Below are 13,101 nucleotides of genomic sequence, written 5' to 3'. Positions count from 1 at the left end.
AGTGATGTGGATTTGCTTCTTCTTGATGTCCTGTTGTTTTCCCAAAAAGGCAGGGATTTTTATTCAGCACGGAACGTAGTCCTCTCAAATTCCCGCCATTAGCTCCAGAATTTATTTTGCCAGGTGACAACTCTAGCATTTGAAAATTTTACCTAGAAAAGCAGACCTTATAGTGGCTGAATTTGATGCTTGGCATATGAATGTGGCTATCAGTTAGTCTAAAAATCTTCTTGCTTTTGCATTTGTCAAATTTCTCTGTTAAAAGTTTAGACACCCTTAAGCATCCACATGCTTCCACCCAACCTGGATTCCTTAGCTAACAACTTCTTGGTAAATATTACATTTCTTCAAGGAACACAGATTCCACTGAGCTTCAACTGATACTCAGTATCACATATAAATTGCCTTTGACAAGCAAAGTTCCACTTGCTTAGAGACAAGAGTCCTGACCTGAACTGGTGTCTTTGGAATTTGGATCCAGAGCTACTGTCGGGGTGCTAAATTTATTCCCCTCAGAATGATAAAGTAGCCTGGGTTGTGCCTGCTATGGAGGGGTGGGCTCAATCCGTGCAGTTGATTAGGATTTACCCTGGAAGCTATTGTGTCTCAGCTGGATCAGTTTAACTTAGCTGTTCTTTGGAGGAGACATGTTGCCTCACTTCTCTTTTTCCTTTTTTCGCCAACAGTCAGCCATCCACGGGCTCTCAGACCCCCAGACATCAGTTAGCTATCATTAAATATAATTTGGAGCTTTAACAATGCTGTCGATATGCCGTGGTATTTTGTCATCACTTTACTATTGGTTACAATCCCTTTCACTTATGGAGACTTCTCCCTCTTTCATCTTTGTGGTTGCCAGACTTGTAATTTGTTTTTCTGTTTAATAGAAACCTTAGAATCATTGGTATAAAGTAAAGTATGCTATGAAAAACACATGCTTTTTAAAATAGCTCTTTTCATCTTTAAAAATTAAAATATTATGTTGTCATCTATTCCAATACCAGTAAATGCATATTTTATAACATCTCCTTTAAACTCTTCAACAAGATAATTTAAAAAAATTTTGTATACCAAAATAGTCGCCTCTCTGAAACTACTTTTATTTTTTATATATTAATTAATTAATTAATTAATTAATTTTTGGCTGCATTGGGTCTCTGTTGCTGCGTGCGGGCTTTCTCTAGTTTCAGAGAGAGGGGGCTACTCTTCGTTGCAATGCGCGGGCTTCTCATTGCGGTGGCTTCTCTTGTTGCGGAGCATGGGCTCTAGGAGTGTGGGCTTCAGCAGTTGCAGCACTTGGGCTCAGTAGTTGCAGCATGTGGGCTCAGTAGTTGTGGCTCGTTGGCTTTAGAGTGCAGGCTCAGTAGTTGTGGTGAACGGGCTTAGTTACTCTGCAGCATGTGGGATCTTCCTGGTCCAGGGCTCGAACCCATCTTCCCTGCATTGGCAGGCAGATTCTTAACGACTGTGCCACCAGGGAAGTCCCTGAAACTACTTTTATATGTCTCTTCATGTCCCTTTAAATTTATGCAGTAGAAAGGACACTGTGAAAAATCTCCAATGCCAGCAAAGATTTTGGTTTTCTATAGATAAAAATGTGGAAGAACCAAAATGTAGTAACTCTTAAAATATCTGATTTTTGCTTTGCCTTTAAAAGGACCCCTTTGGAGAGAGTGGATGATATAGGGCCTCTCCACTCATCTTTCTAATTAGAAAGAAAATTCAAGTTGAGAATTGTAATTAAACATGACTTAGATGAAATATTTTCAGGCTAATCAAGAGTAAATATAGCTTCTACATTTCTAACTTTTAGGATTTCAAAGCTCTAAATATAGAAATACACCTTCATGTACAGAACTATTTGGAAATTATGCATTTTATGTGGCAAACGAGGATTTTGTTTTGAATGAGGAATAACATACACATAGTAAAGTTCACAACTCTTAACCACAGGTCCATAAATGTCTTTCATGTGTATACACCTGTGTAACTACCACTCAAATCAAAATCGAGCATGTGTTCAGCTCCCCAGAAGGCTCCCTTGTGTTTTTTTTCCATCAATACCACACCACTTATTCATTCTCTTCCCCAGTAATCGCTATTCTGACATTAATCACCATGAATTAGTTTTGCTTGTTCTTGATCTTCATGTAACTGGAAAATGCTCTTTTGTGTCTGGCTTCTTCCAGTCAATGTAAGGTCTGTGGTATGACTTGTCTGTATGTGTATAGAAATAGTTCATTTAAAAGTCAGCATTACTTTATAATTAGCCAAGCAAGTACCCAGTAAAACCTCTTATCCCACATACCCACTCCAAAGCAGAGCTCTGATGAGTCCAAGCTGGAGCTCATAGTGGGTCAGGCCTCTGTCTCACCTTTCTCCTCCATCCCAAACCCACATAGTAAACTTACCATCACCTGGCCAGCTACGTGGGGCCATGACTGGAAAGCTCAGGCAAAGGAAAGTGATGCCAGGGTCTGTCTCAGTGAAGAGGTGGGTCCATGTTTGACATTTTAAAATCCAGTGATTCCCTTCCCAGGACAGATGTGGCCTGGTCAAAGTTTGCATTTGAAAGCCATCTTAGTATTGTGTCTTCTTGGGGAAAGATTGAGAAATACAGTAGGTAAAGAGGCCAGAGTAAGGGGGTAGGGGACTGGGAGTTCCTCCCTATCTTATGTAAGCCTATATAATTTACTTATTTTTCAAAACGGTGATATCTATTCTTTGACTCTTGAGTATAGAATGAAGCCCTGCTTCCTTCTCTTTCACAGAATCCAAGTCAGGGCTGCAGTGGAGAGACCAAGGGCTGGGAGGCGGGGCCAGGCTGTGGTCTTGGTTCTGATGCCCGTGAGCTCAAGGGGTGACTTAGGGGCCCCTTGCTTCATCTCTTGTTCCTCGTCTGCAAAAAGGGATGTTTGACTAATGAGTGTCTTAGCACTGTGGAGAATTTTTAAAGACCTTGAGAGAGTATATATTTTATACCTCAAGGCTCCCCAACCCTTGTATGAATAAGCATCTGTAGGATGGACTGCTTGATTCTTCTGGAGATTTCTGAATGTCCTGCCTTTGGCCAGGGAGAGCAGTGGCCAGTGCCAGTTCTGACTGCTGTGCAGGTGTTAACTTCAGGCTAAGGATCTTGTTTTAGGGAATCCAAATGACATAGTGTGTGTGTGTGTGTGTGTGTGTCTGTGTGTGTGTGTGTGTCTGTGTGTGTGTGTGCGTATGGGGGGAGCACTATGGACAGGCTTTCCCTGTCTGCTCTAAAGGCAAATGTGGTCAGCGCTTCTAGGGCCATTTATGACTTTCCAGGTATACATTTTTCTTGCTTTATTTTGCTTCTTTCCTGAGAAACAGGCTCTATTAGTTTCCTCTTACTGCTGCCAAAAATTACCACAAACTTAGTAGCTTAAAACAGCACAGATTTATTATTTACAATATAAATTCTGGAGGTCAGAAGTCCGAAATGGGCCTCTGGGCTAAAGTCATGGTGTGGGCAACCACATGTTCCTCTCTGGAGGCTCTAGGGAAGAATTCATTTTCTTGCCTTTTCCAGGGTCAAGAGGGGCCCACGTTCCTTGGCTCATGGTCTCTGCCTCCATCTTCAAAACCAGCCCTGGCCCGTTGGGTCTTTCCTACATCACGCCCCTCTGACACTGACTCTTTTGCCTTTCTTCCACTTTTAAGGGCTTTTGTGAAAGCACTGGGCTTGTCTGAATAATGCAGAATTATATATCTTAAAATCAGATAATTAGCAAACTCAATTCCGTCTTCCACCTTCATTCCCCTTTGCCATGTCATGTAACATACTCACGGGTTCTAGGAATTAGGAGGTAGGCATCTTGGGGGAGAGCATTATTCTGTCTATTATGTGTCATTATTCACACAGGTACATGGTACTTTCTTAATCCAATCAAAAATAGGTAAGTTAACTGTGATGAACATTTTCTGGATTCAAACTTTTTATTTAATTAAGGAAAATCATCTTTTGCATGAAAATGGATGCCATCTTAATATGTACATTATTAGCAAAGAGTAGTTAGGGGACACTTTCCTTCTTTTAGACATAGGAGTATGAGAAGGAAAAAATGGTCTAAAGATGAAGAGTGTCTTTATGTGAGAAGTGTGTGTGTGTGTGTGTGTGTGTGTGTGTGTGTCGAGGCCATTGTGTGCCACAGCTGGCTAGTATTAGCTTATGTGAGCCATTATGTGCCTGTTTTCCTAAATCCACATTCAATGACATCTCATGTTAAATGGCTTGAAATTAGCCATGGTGGGGGAATTTACACCATGGAAATTGGCAAATGCTACAAGTCAGAGTTTTATTTTTCCTGGAGACCCTGCTGTTAAACAGTAACCATTAACACCAGCAGGGTAGAGACTCACTGCCTTCAGTTTATACACACAGCAATGCTGTGTGGCAACACTGCACCCATGGGATCTCAAGCCCTGTAGTTTGAGAAGCGGCAAGTTTCACTTGCATCAGGACCATCTGGCAGTTCTCCCAGTACTGTCAAGACCTCCCTACCTGCTGTCGTTGGCTGGACGGGGAGCTAAGTTTTCTCTCATGCAGGCGCAAGGTTGCTTCTTTGTTCCTCATTACTATTTGAACTCTCTCTGTCTAGCATTTGTTTAGGTGTTGGGCCTGACCAGTCCAATCCCCTGTTATCATTCCATCATTTGCACCCACCCTCGCTGGCCCTCTCTGTGTTTATCTTGCTCCTCCAGCAGCTAGGAGGTCACTGGTGTTCAAACTTCAGGGGAATTATCAGGGACACTTATTAAAATGCAGATTCCAAGGGATTGTCCCCAGAAAGTCTCACTCTGAAGGTCTGGGGTGAGGCCCAAGGACCTGTGTTCTTGACAAGCACCGGGTGATTCTGAGACAGGAGGGTCGTGGACGCTGACTGCCCCAGCCTGGAAGATTCTGGCAGGCTGGAAGCTCCTTAGCTGCATCCTGTCCATACACTGTGGGTTCCCAGTGGGGAATGAGCAGAGTCATTTTAAAGAAACAGAGTTCCTAGCCTTTAGGAAGTTTTTCTTCCCATCTGGCATACGAGGTTTACAGTGCTCGCACATGCAGTGGGTGCAAAATACCATGGCCCAGAGGAAGACATGTTTTGAAAGCTTTATCAGGTGGAAATGTGAAAAATTCCCATGTTTGCCGAGATTGGTCCTATGAGCCTAAATATTCTGAGTGTTTGAAACCATCTGAAGGGTTTATTGAACTTCTCCCTTTCCGTGGACGTGTTTCTTATTTATCGTGCAGATGTAAACCTCGCAGCCACAGACAGTGTCTGTTGAGAGGAGGATTCAGTCTTTACCAAACCCAAACCAACTTGTCTCATAGCAGCAAACCATTCTGACTGTGGCAATTTTCTTAGCAGGAAAATTTGGGGATGGATGTGTGGTTTTAAACTTTACTCTTTTTCATTTTACACGTGAACTCTTCAGGATCCAGATTGGTTTTCTTTAAAAATATGGTCCAAATTAATTTCTACTGACTTGATTAAAAAAGAGAGAGCAAGAAATTACTACCTTAAGCGACTCTGGCCTCAAGTCCTTTGATATTTGAGACAATTTTTTTTTTATCCCCCAGGATGCAATTTTTCAGTAGCATGTAGGCAAGTTTCAAATAAAGGAAAGAGTAATGAAAAATCTAATATAAAGGTTATAATTTTCTAAGGAAGTCTGTTCCTTATTAAGATCAAGTGCTTGTCAGTCATCTTATATTTTTGGAACATCCACTGAATATGGAGAGTGTACTGGGTGCTTCCATGCATGGGAAATCTAACCCCTTGTAATTAGTTTTTCTAGTCCAATAAACATATTTTAAAAAGAAAATGAGATATTTTCTAGATGTCATCTACAGAATAATTTGAGTTATTTAGTAGAAGAGACCCCTGATCGTATAGAACTTGGGCTTACATCCTAGCCCTGTCTCTGGGGGTCTCATTTATAGGGAGACTGTAAAGAATGGAGGGAAGAATATTTGTCTTAGGTGCCACATAGGGAGGTTGTGAGGATCAAATGCAATGACATACGTGAAAGAGTTTTTATAAAAGAGTAAGAACAAACCAATGTAGTTTATAATAATACAACATAGTTTTTGAATAGAGTTTTTTATATTAAATTCTATAGGCAAGTAGAGCATTTCAGTCTTAATCCTTCCAAATTCTTTTCCTTTATTCCAATTCCTCTAGAATTGCTGTACCATCATTTTGAGACGGAGTCTCTGAATTCTGTTTTAAGATGAATGATTGTATTTTCATTTAAGTCATAAATATGTTTCATCTTCCTTTCCACTTCTCTTTCTTTTTGGAAACTGCTTTCTTTTAAATAGTAATCAGCCAGCCCCTGGAAGCATCTCAGCGTAATGTGGGTTTTCCCCATGCTAGTCGGTCGGAGAGTTAAAGGTAGTCAGCTGCTTCCTGCGAGCTGGGATGGAAGGAGTGAGTCTCGCTCACTCTTCACCCTCAGGTTGCTGAGTCTCATGACACTCTCTCTATTTCTCCTTTTTCCTGCCCCCCCGGAAGTGTACCCAGGCTTTTGAGGAGGCCTGAGCAATAACGTGGTCTGCAGTACCCGTCTGGTTCTTCTTCCTCTTTCCAAATTTCAAATGTGACTTGAAAAGGGAGGCGATTCTAAATGTCCATATGACTTTCTGATTATTTAAAAACATCCCTTTCCTTTGTTCTGTCTGTAGTTCATACACACAGCGAGCTTGTGTAAATGTATATTAAACATCAAGGCTCATTGAAAGAAGAAATATTAATGAATCTAGACAAGGAACACCTCAGGATTTATTAAATTTATCTAGGGCACGAGCATTGTTTCCTTCTTCCGGTGTTTTTCCTGTTTACAGAAGTAATAGGAGTTAATCATAGAAAATGTGATAAATATGGAAAAGCACAAAGAAGAAATAAATTGTTCATTATTGCACTATTTAGAGATAATCTTTATTAATATTTTTAGACTACCTCTCCAGTCTAACTTTCCATGTAGGTATGTATACACACTCCTTTTTCAAGTATTTAAGATCGGTAGTGTAAGTGCGTTTTATACCTTGATTTTTTTTCTGGCCTATATTTAACATTTCCCCCATCATCAAGTATTCTTCCCTAGCACAGTCCCTGAAACAGAGTAGGTGTTTTTGCCGAATTAACAAATAAACTATTTTTAATGGATACTAAAATATATAATATTCTATCATATAAAAATACCATAATTGATTTCATCAGTTCCCTCTGTTTTCCATTTTAAAGTAGCAATAGCATGGGAAAGGTGAGAAGTTATTTGATAATTATGGCCACATATAGAGGGAGAGAGAGACACCATCTGCAAAGGCAGTTAGGCCACGTGAAGCTCTCTATGGAGAAAGCCTGAGGGAAGGAGTGTGGAACTTTCAGTAATGATTATAAACTTTATGCCTGGACTTGATATCAGATGACTCAGAGACTTCACCTATTAAACCTGAAATAATATGGAAAGAAAATCCTAAAGTGACTTCAGAAATGGTCTGAATTACCTAGTAAGAATGCTTTCAGCTGTAAGAAGTCCAACTCAAACTGGCTTAAACAATAAGGACATGTACTGAATCATGAAAATCCAGAAGTAGGTCAGACTTCAGGCATGGTTTGATCAAGCCTTTTGTTTTATTTTTCTGCTGTTGTCATAGCTCTGTACTCCTTTATTACTGATTATATTCTCAGGCTAGTTCCCCTAGAGGTCTTTGGATGGCAGCTATTGGCCATCAGAGCTGCAGTACTTTCTTGTTCACAAAGAAGTAAGGAAGAGAAAAAGAGAGAGGACTTGGTATGTCTTACAAAAGAAAGGAATCATTTCGCTTGAAGACTCCAGCAAACTGCTGTTATATTTTGTTGGCTGTGATGAGCCTAGACATCTCCATTCTGAAGCCAGTTACTGACAAGGGTTATTAGGATTAACTCACACTAAACATCCAGGGTGAAATAATTGTTAATATGTGTACTACATTTCTGTGTAACAAATAACCACAAAGTCTCAACAATAAGTATTTATTTGCGGTTGTCTGATCTAGGATGGGCCCGGCTGATATGACTTGGCTGGGTTGCCTCTGCTCATCTGTCTCTCCATCTCTGCTCCACCTAACTTCTCCGCGACCACAGGCACATTCTTCTCATGGTGCCGGTAGAAGTGAAAGAGGGGTTGATATATATACACCAATATGTATAAAATAGATAACTAATAAGAACCTGCTGTATAAAAAAATAAATAAAATAAAATTCAAAAAAAAAAAAGTGAAAGAGGGCATGTGACATCAGGCAAGGCCTCATACGTCTTTGATTTGGAAGTAACACACCATCACTTCCATCTCATTTTATTGGCCAAAGTGAGTCACGTGGCTAAAGTTAAAGAGGAGGAGAAATATACTCTCTCTGGTTGGTGGAGGAAGTTCAAAATCATGCGGCAGAGGCTGTGGGTAGTGCTAAGAGTAGGGGGAGGTGAGTGAGCACTTGTCTTCAGTGAAAATTTTAAGAGCCACCAAGATATTTAATTAAGATAGATTATATTTCAATGAAACATTTAAAAATTCAAAATTAATGCAAAAAAAATTCATCGTGAGCAAACTAATTTTAAACCAAGACAGGATCGGTATGGGGGAGGGTTAAGAATTAGGGCCCCAAACCATAGACCACCAGCCATAATGTTCCCATTGTAGGACTCCCACGCCTCACAGCTTTAGGAGCCTTAAAACTAACTCTTCCCTCTTGAGGTTTGCTGCTTGCTTCCTTCTAGGTCTGTAGCTTGAATATCTGGTTTTCCTGGAAGTCTCTAAGAAATTTAATAGGAATAATTTCCAAAAAATATTCTGAAGAATAAAATACTCCTTCAGACTTCTTTGGTAAAAAAGAAAACAAAACAAGGAAAGAAAATCAAATTCTAGTCAGTGGTTCTTGTATATTAATCCATTTCTTGATTGCTAGTTTAAGAATTGGTATGATAGCCATAAAAATGAAAATTGGTAGAGTATGACAGTGATTCTCTAGAGACTGAGTTTCATAATATTTTTAGATTTTAAATACAGTACATGTCTTGACAAAGTACAGTGAAAGTCTTTTTGGCTCAATCACAAGTTATGCCATGGGTGCTTAGTTTTTTGTAGATGAGATTGGCTCAGGAATTCAAGAGCATATGTTAGTCTGGGGAGATCTTTCTCCCGTCTTGTGTGGTGAGTGATTTGCTGATCCCAGTACTGAGGATGTTGACGAGAAGGAAAGACTTCCAAGGTCACAGGACTCATCCTGTGAACTTGTGTGGAACTGCCATTGGTCCACGAGCTGCCACAGAATTATGCAGGGAATAATTTTCAAAGAAACTGGAAGGAAAAAATATTGGATCCAAAATTTTATCACTGTTTTATTTCAAAAGTAAATCTAGCTTGAAATGCTAGAGATACAACTTATTTCTTCCTAAATTTGTCCCAGTGAGAATCATATGCTGGGTCATATGGGGTGACAATCACCTTTACACCTCATCAGACACCCGCCAATCCAGCCACACCCAAAGACTTATAGAGAAGAGGGGTTGGGTGCAAGCTGGCACCAAACCAAGCCCAATGGAATCTTGTTACGTGGTGAGAACTGACCAATGTTAAGGGAACTGTTAGTCTCAAAATACAGAATATTTCCCACGATGGTATGACAAGGAGCTGGAAATATTCACCTTTGTAGTCATTTACCTAGGTAATTAAGGCACTGTATCTCCCAGAGTGTGTCAAAAGGCCAATAGGCTAATTGGCAAAGTTAACTCAGATAGTGACTGACTTGTGATGACAGAGCTGTGCATCCAGTGGGATTTAAAGTGGAGACAGAGAAAGAGTATAAATCCTTGAAAAGCTGGGGAAAGTGGGCTAGGGAGGACAGTAAGTAGCATTTAAAGGTAAGTGTGAGGTTGAGTGAGATTTTGGGAGAAATTGAGTGAGATTTTGGAGATGCAGAAACAAAGTCGACAGTGTCAGAGGCCTCTATGGCAACATACTAAGCATCAATATGAAGTGAATTTATGACATAGGGTGGTAAATGTGATTTCCAAATAATAAACAAGATTTGGAGCAAATACAGCAAAGGAGGGGATAAACCTAATCAAAGTCAACATACCCATTATAAATAGTTACCTAGCGTGATGCTCTATTTCCCCCCTAAATTTCCCCTTTGAAATCTATTTTATACACAATCTTGAGTTATCCCTTAAAAAGAAAACCCAGATGTAATTATGCCATTTCCTTGATTTAAAAAAGTTTGTTGAGGAGTTCCTTGGGGGTCCAGTGGTTAGGACTCGGTGCTTTCACTGCTGGGGCCTGACTTCAATCCCTGGTTGGGGAGCTAAGATCCCGCAGGCTGCACCATGCAGCCAAAAAAAAAAAAAAAAAAAAAAAAATTAGACTACTCACCTGTAAAATAAAAATCACTAGCAAACAGAGAGAGTTGAGGTCCTACAGTGGCAACCACGGATGGTGTAATCAAATCTGAAGCAGAGAACACTCCGTAAATAATTACCATGCTGTACACATAACATTAAAAAAAAAAAAGGAAAAAAAGTTTGTTGAGTATTCACCGTCTACAAACTAAAATTTAGACTTCTCTGAATGACATAAAATTTCCTTTAAAATCAGGCTTTATCCTACTTAATTAAAAATCCAAAATAAATATCTACTGAGGGCCTACTGTGTGCTGTTTCAGGATCTGTATACACTGGTGAACAAAACCACTCCCTGCCCATGCTTCCCACACCGTAGCCTCTAGTTATTCCCATGCCGAGACTTTCCCATACCCTTCTTGTCCTTTGCCCAAGAACTCCTATTGATCCTTCAAGACCCAATTCACATATAGCTCTTCTCCGGTAGCCTTCCCTCACGCCAAGCAGAAATGATTGCCCTCTTTTCTGTTTTCAAATAGCTCGTAGTTTGTATTTCAAGTATAAGACACAGAATTTTCTTACTATTATTAGTTGATTATCTATCTCTTGAATCGGTTTGTAAAACCAGCAACAAGTGAGGGCCTGAAACAGAATAGGCAATAACTGACTGTAAGGAAATGAGGAAACTAAAGAGTGACGGAGACACACGTCTGTACAGGAAAGCAGAAACCTGAGAGCGAGGGCCAGGCTGAACATGGGAGCAGAGAGCGAAGGAGAGAGAGAAGCCTTCAGCTGGAGTAGTCCATTAGGGCAGGTCCCGGATTTGTAGGTCTTGGTGGGATGTTTTGGAGGGTCCAGCGCTGACGAGAGGAATATGGGAAATAAGCCAGGAGGTGACACTAAAGTGTCAGGAGCAGAGTTCTGTCTGCTTATACTATAAACAAGCCCTGGGCCCTGTGCTGAGCTCTGGGGAGATGTACCAGGGAACTGTGCTAGTAGGGTGCCTGTGTGGCAGTGTGCGCGCATGTGCATGTGTATATGTGTGTGTATATGTGGGTGCGTGTGTGTGTCTAGGAGAGCAGGGAGTAGGGAGAAGACTCTGTAGCATAGCAAAGTGAGTAAAGCGAAAATGAAAGAAAACATAGGAAGGAATCTTGCAAATATGGCTGTGTCCACCTGGCTTCCTCTTCTGTGTAATTTGGCGTGTGTGTGTGTGTGGGGGGGTGTTTGGGAGGACGGGGTGAGGAACGGGGAAAGAGTTGCCACGTGTCTTATGGCAGAAAATGGATAGAATTGATGGTGGCTGAGGTGGGGGGAATATTACCGCTCCTGGGACAAGACAGAAAAAAATGGCAGATGCCCCAGACTCAAGTCTGGAAACAGGCCGAGGGGGAGTAGGGATGGGACAGTCCCCTGGACGTCTCCTTGCTTTTATAGCAGAGCTTCAGAAACAGTCCTGACTTAGCTTGTTGACACTTTCATTTCCCAACTGGAACAGGAGGAACTGGGGAACTGCCCCCTTCGATAAATTTTACAGAACAAGGCAGAATTCGAGTTCACGCAGGGCTACTTATGGGCACCTTGGGAGTAAGTCTGCGCTAGCTGGCCAGGGAAACTCAGACATGAACAACCTTTATGAACTCTAAATTTGTGGAATGCTGATTTCTTAAAATTCAGGGGAAAGATGGACATGATTCTATGGCCCAGGAGTTTGGAAGAGAGGGAGGCTCAAGAAGTCCTAATGAACTCACACCTGGGACTTAGGTTGTGTCATGACCACTGATCTTATTGAAAATAAAAGGCAGCCCCCTCCCACCCCAAACAGAACAGCCACACTAGGAGCTCTCTACTGAACTTTACATCTAAAGGGGCAGGGCGCAGGTACGAAAGCTGGGAAGAGAAGCATATAATCAAGATAGAAAGAAGTAAGGAACATGGGAAACATAACAATAGAGTCAGAAATGCCAAAACCCCCAAAGAGCTGAAGGCTGTGAAAGGGGCTGAAGACTTGACAGTCATATTAGGTCAGAAGTTCAAGGGAAGAGTTTGGGTGACAAGAAAGCCCAGTGGTTAAGAGCCTTTCAGCTTCCGTGTCTATAAAAGGAACACCAGTAGTACCTACCCCACAGGGTTGTTTTGAGAATTAAACAAAATACTGTGTATGAAACACTTGGAACAGCAGCTGGCCCACTGTGGGAAACATATATGAGTGCTTGAGGCCACCTGTGTCCTTTCAAGTACCAGGGACATGGCAGTGAACCAAACAGATGCAGCCCCCAGCCTCCTGGAGATTCCCTTCATGAGGGAGAGGCACAGGCTACCATGAGAGCGACTGACTGCGGCTGGAGGTGCAAGGGAGAGCGGGGTGCTTACCTGAGGAAGAGATCCTTAAGCTGAGACCCTAAGAGGGCACGGAGAGGGCAGCAGGAGTGGGGGGCCTGCTGAGCGAGATAAAGAACTGAAAGTTGTCCATGACTGTGGGGTGAGGACAGCAGAGCGAGTGGCTCAGAGAAAACAGAACTCTTGGCCTTTCTGTTTCATTTTAGTCTTGTTGGCCTATAAGACTAAAGTTGAGATGGAAAAGGCCTGAGAATTGGAGGGGGGACATCAGAAGAGCGCCTAGCTCTTCAAGATGAGAGCGAGGTCCTCTGCTGAGCCCACAGGCTCCTGACTTCCTCACCTTGGGCAGCCCTTGTCAAACTGGTC

Source organism: Hyperoodon ampullatus, assembly GCF_949752795.1.
Source record: "Hyperoodon ampullatus genome assembly, chromosome: 12".
Lineage (NCBI taxonomy): Eukaryota > Metazoa > Chordata > Mammalia > Artiodactyla > Ziphiidae > Hyperoodon > Hyperoodon ampullatus.
This window is presented reverse-complemented; position numbering follows the sequence as displayed.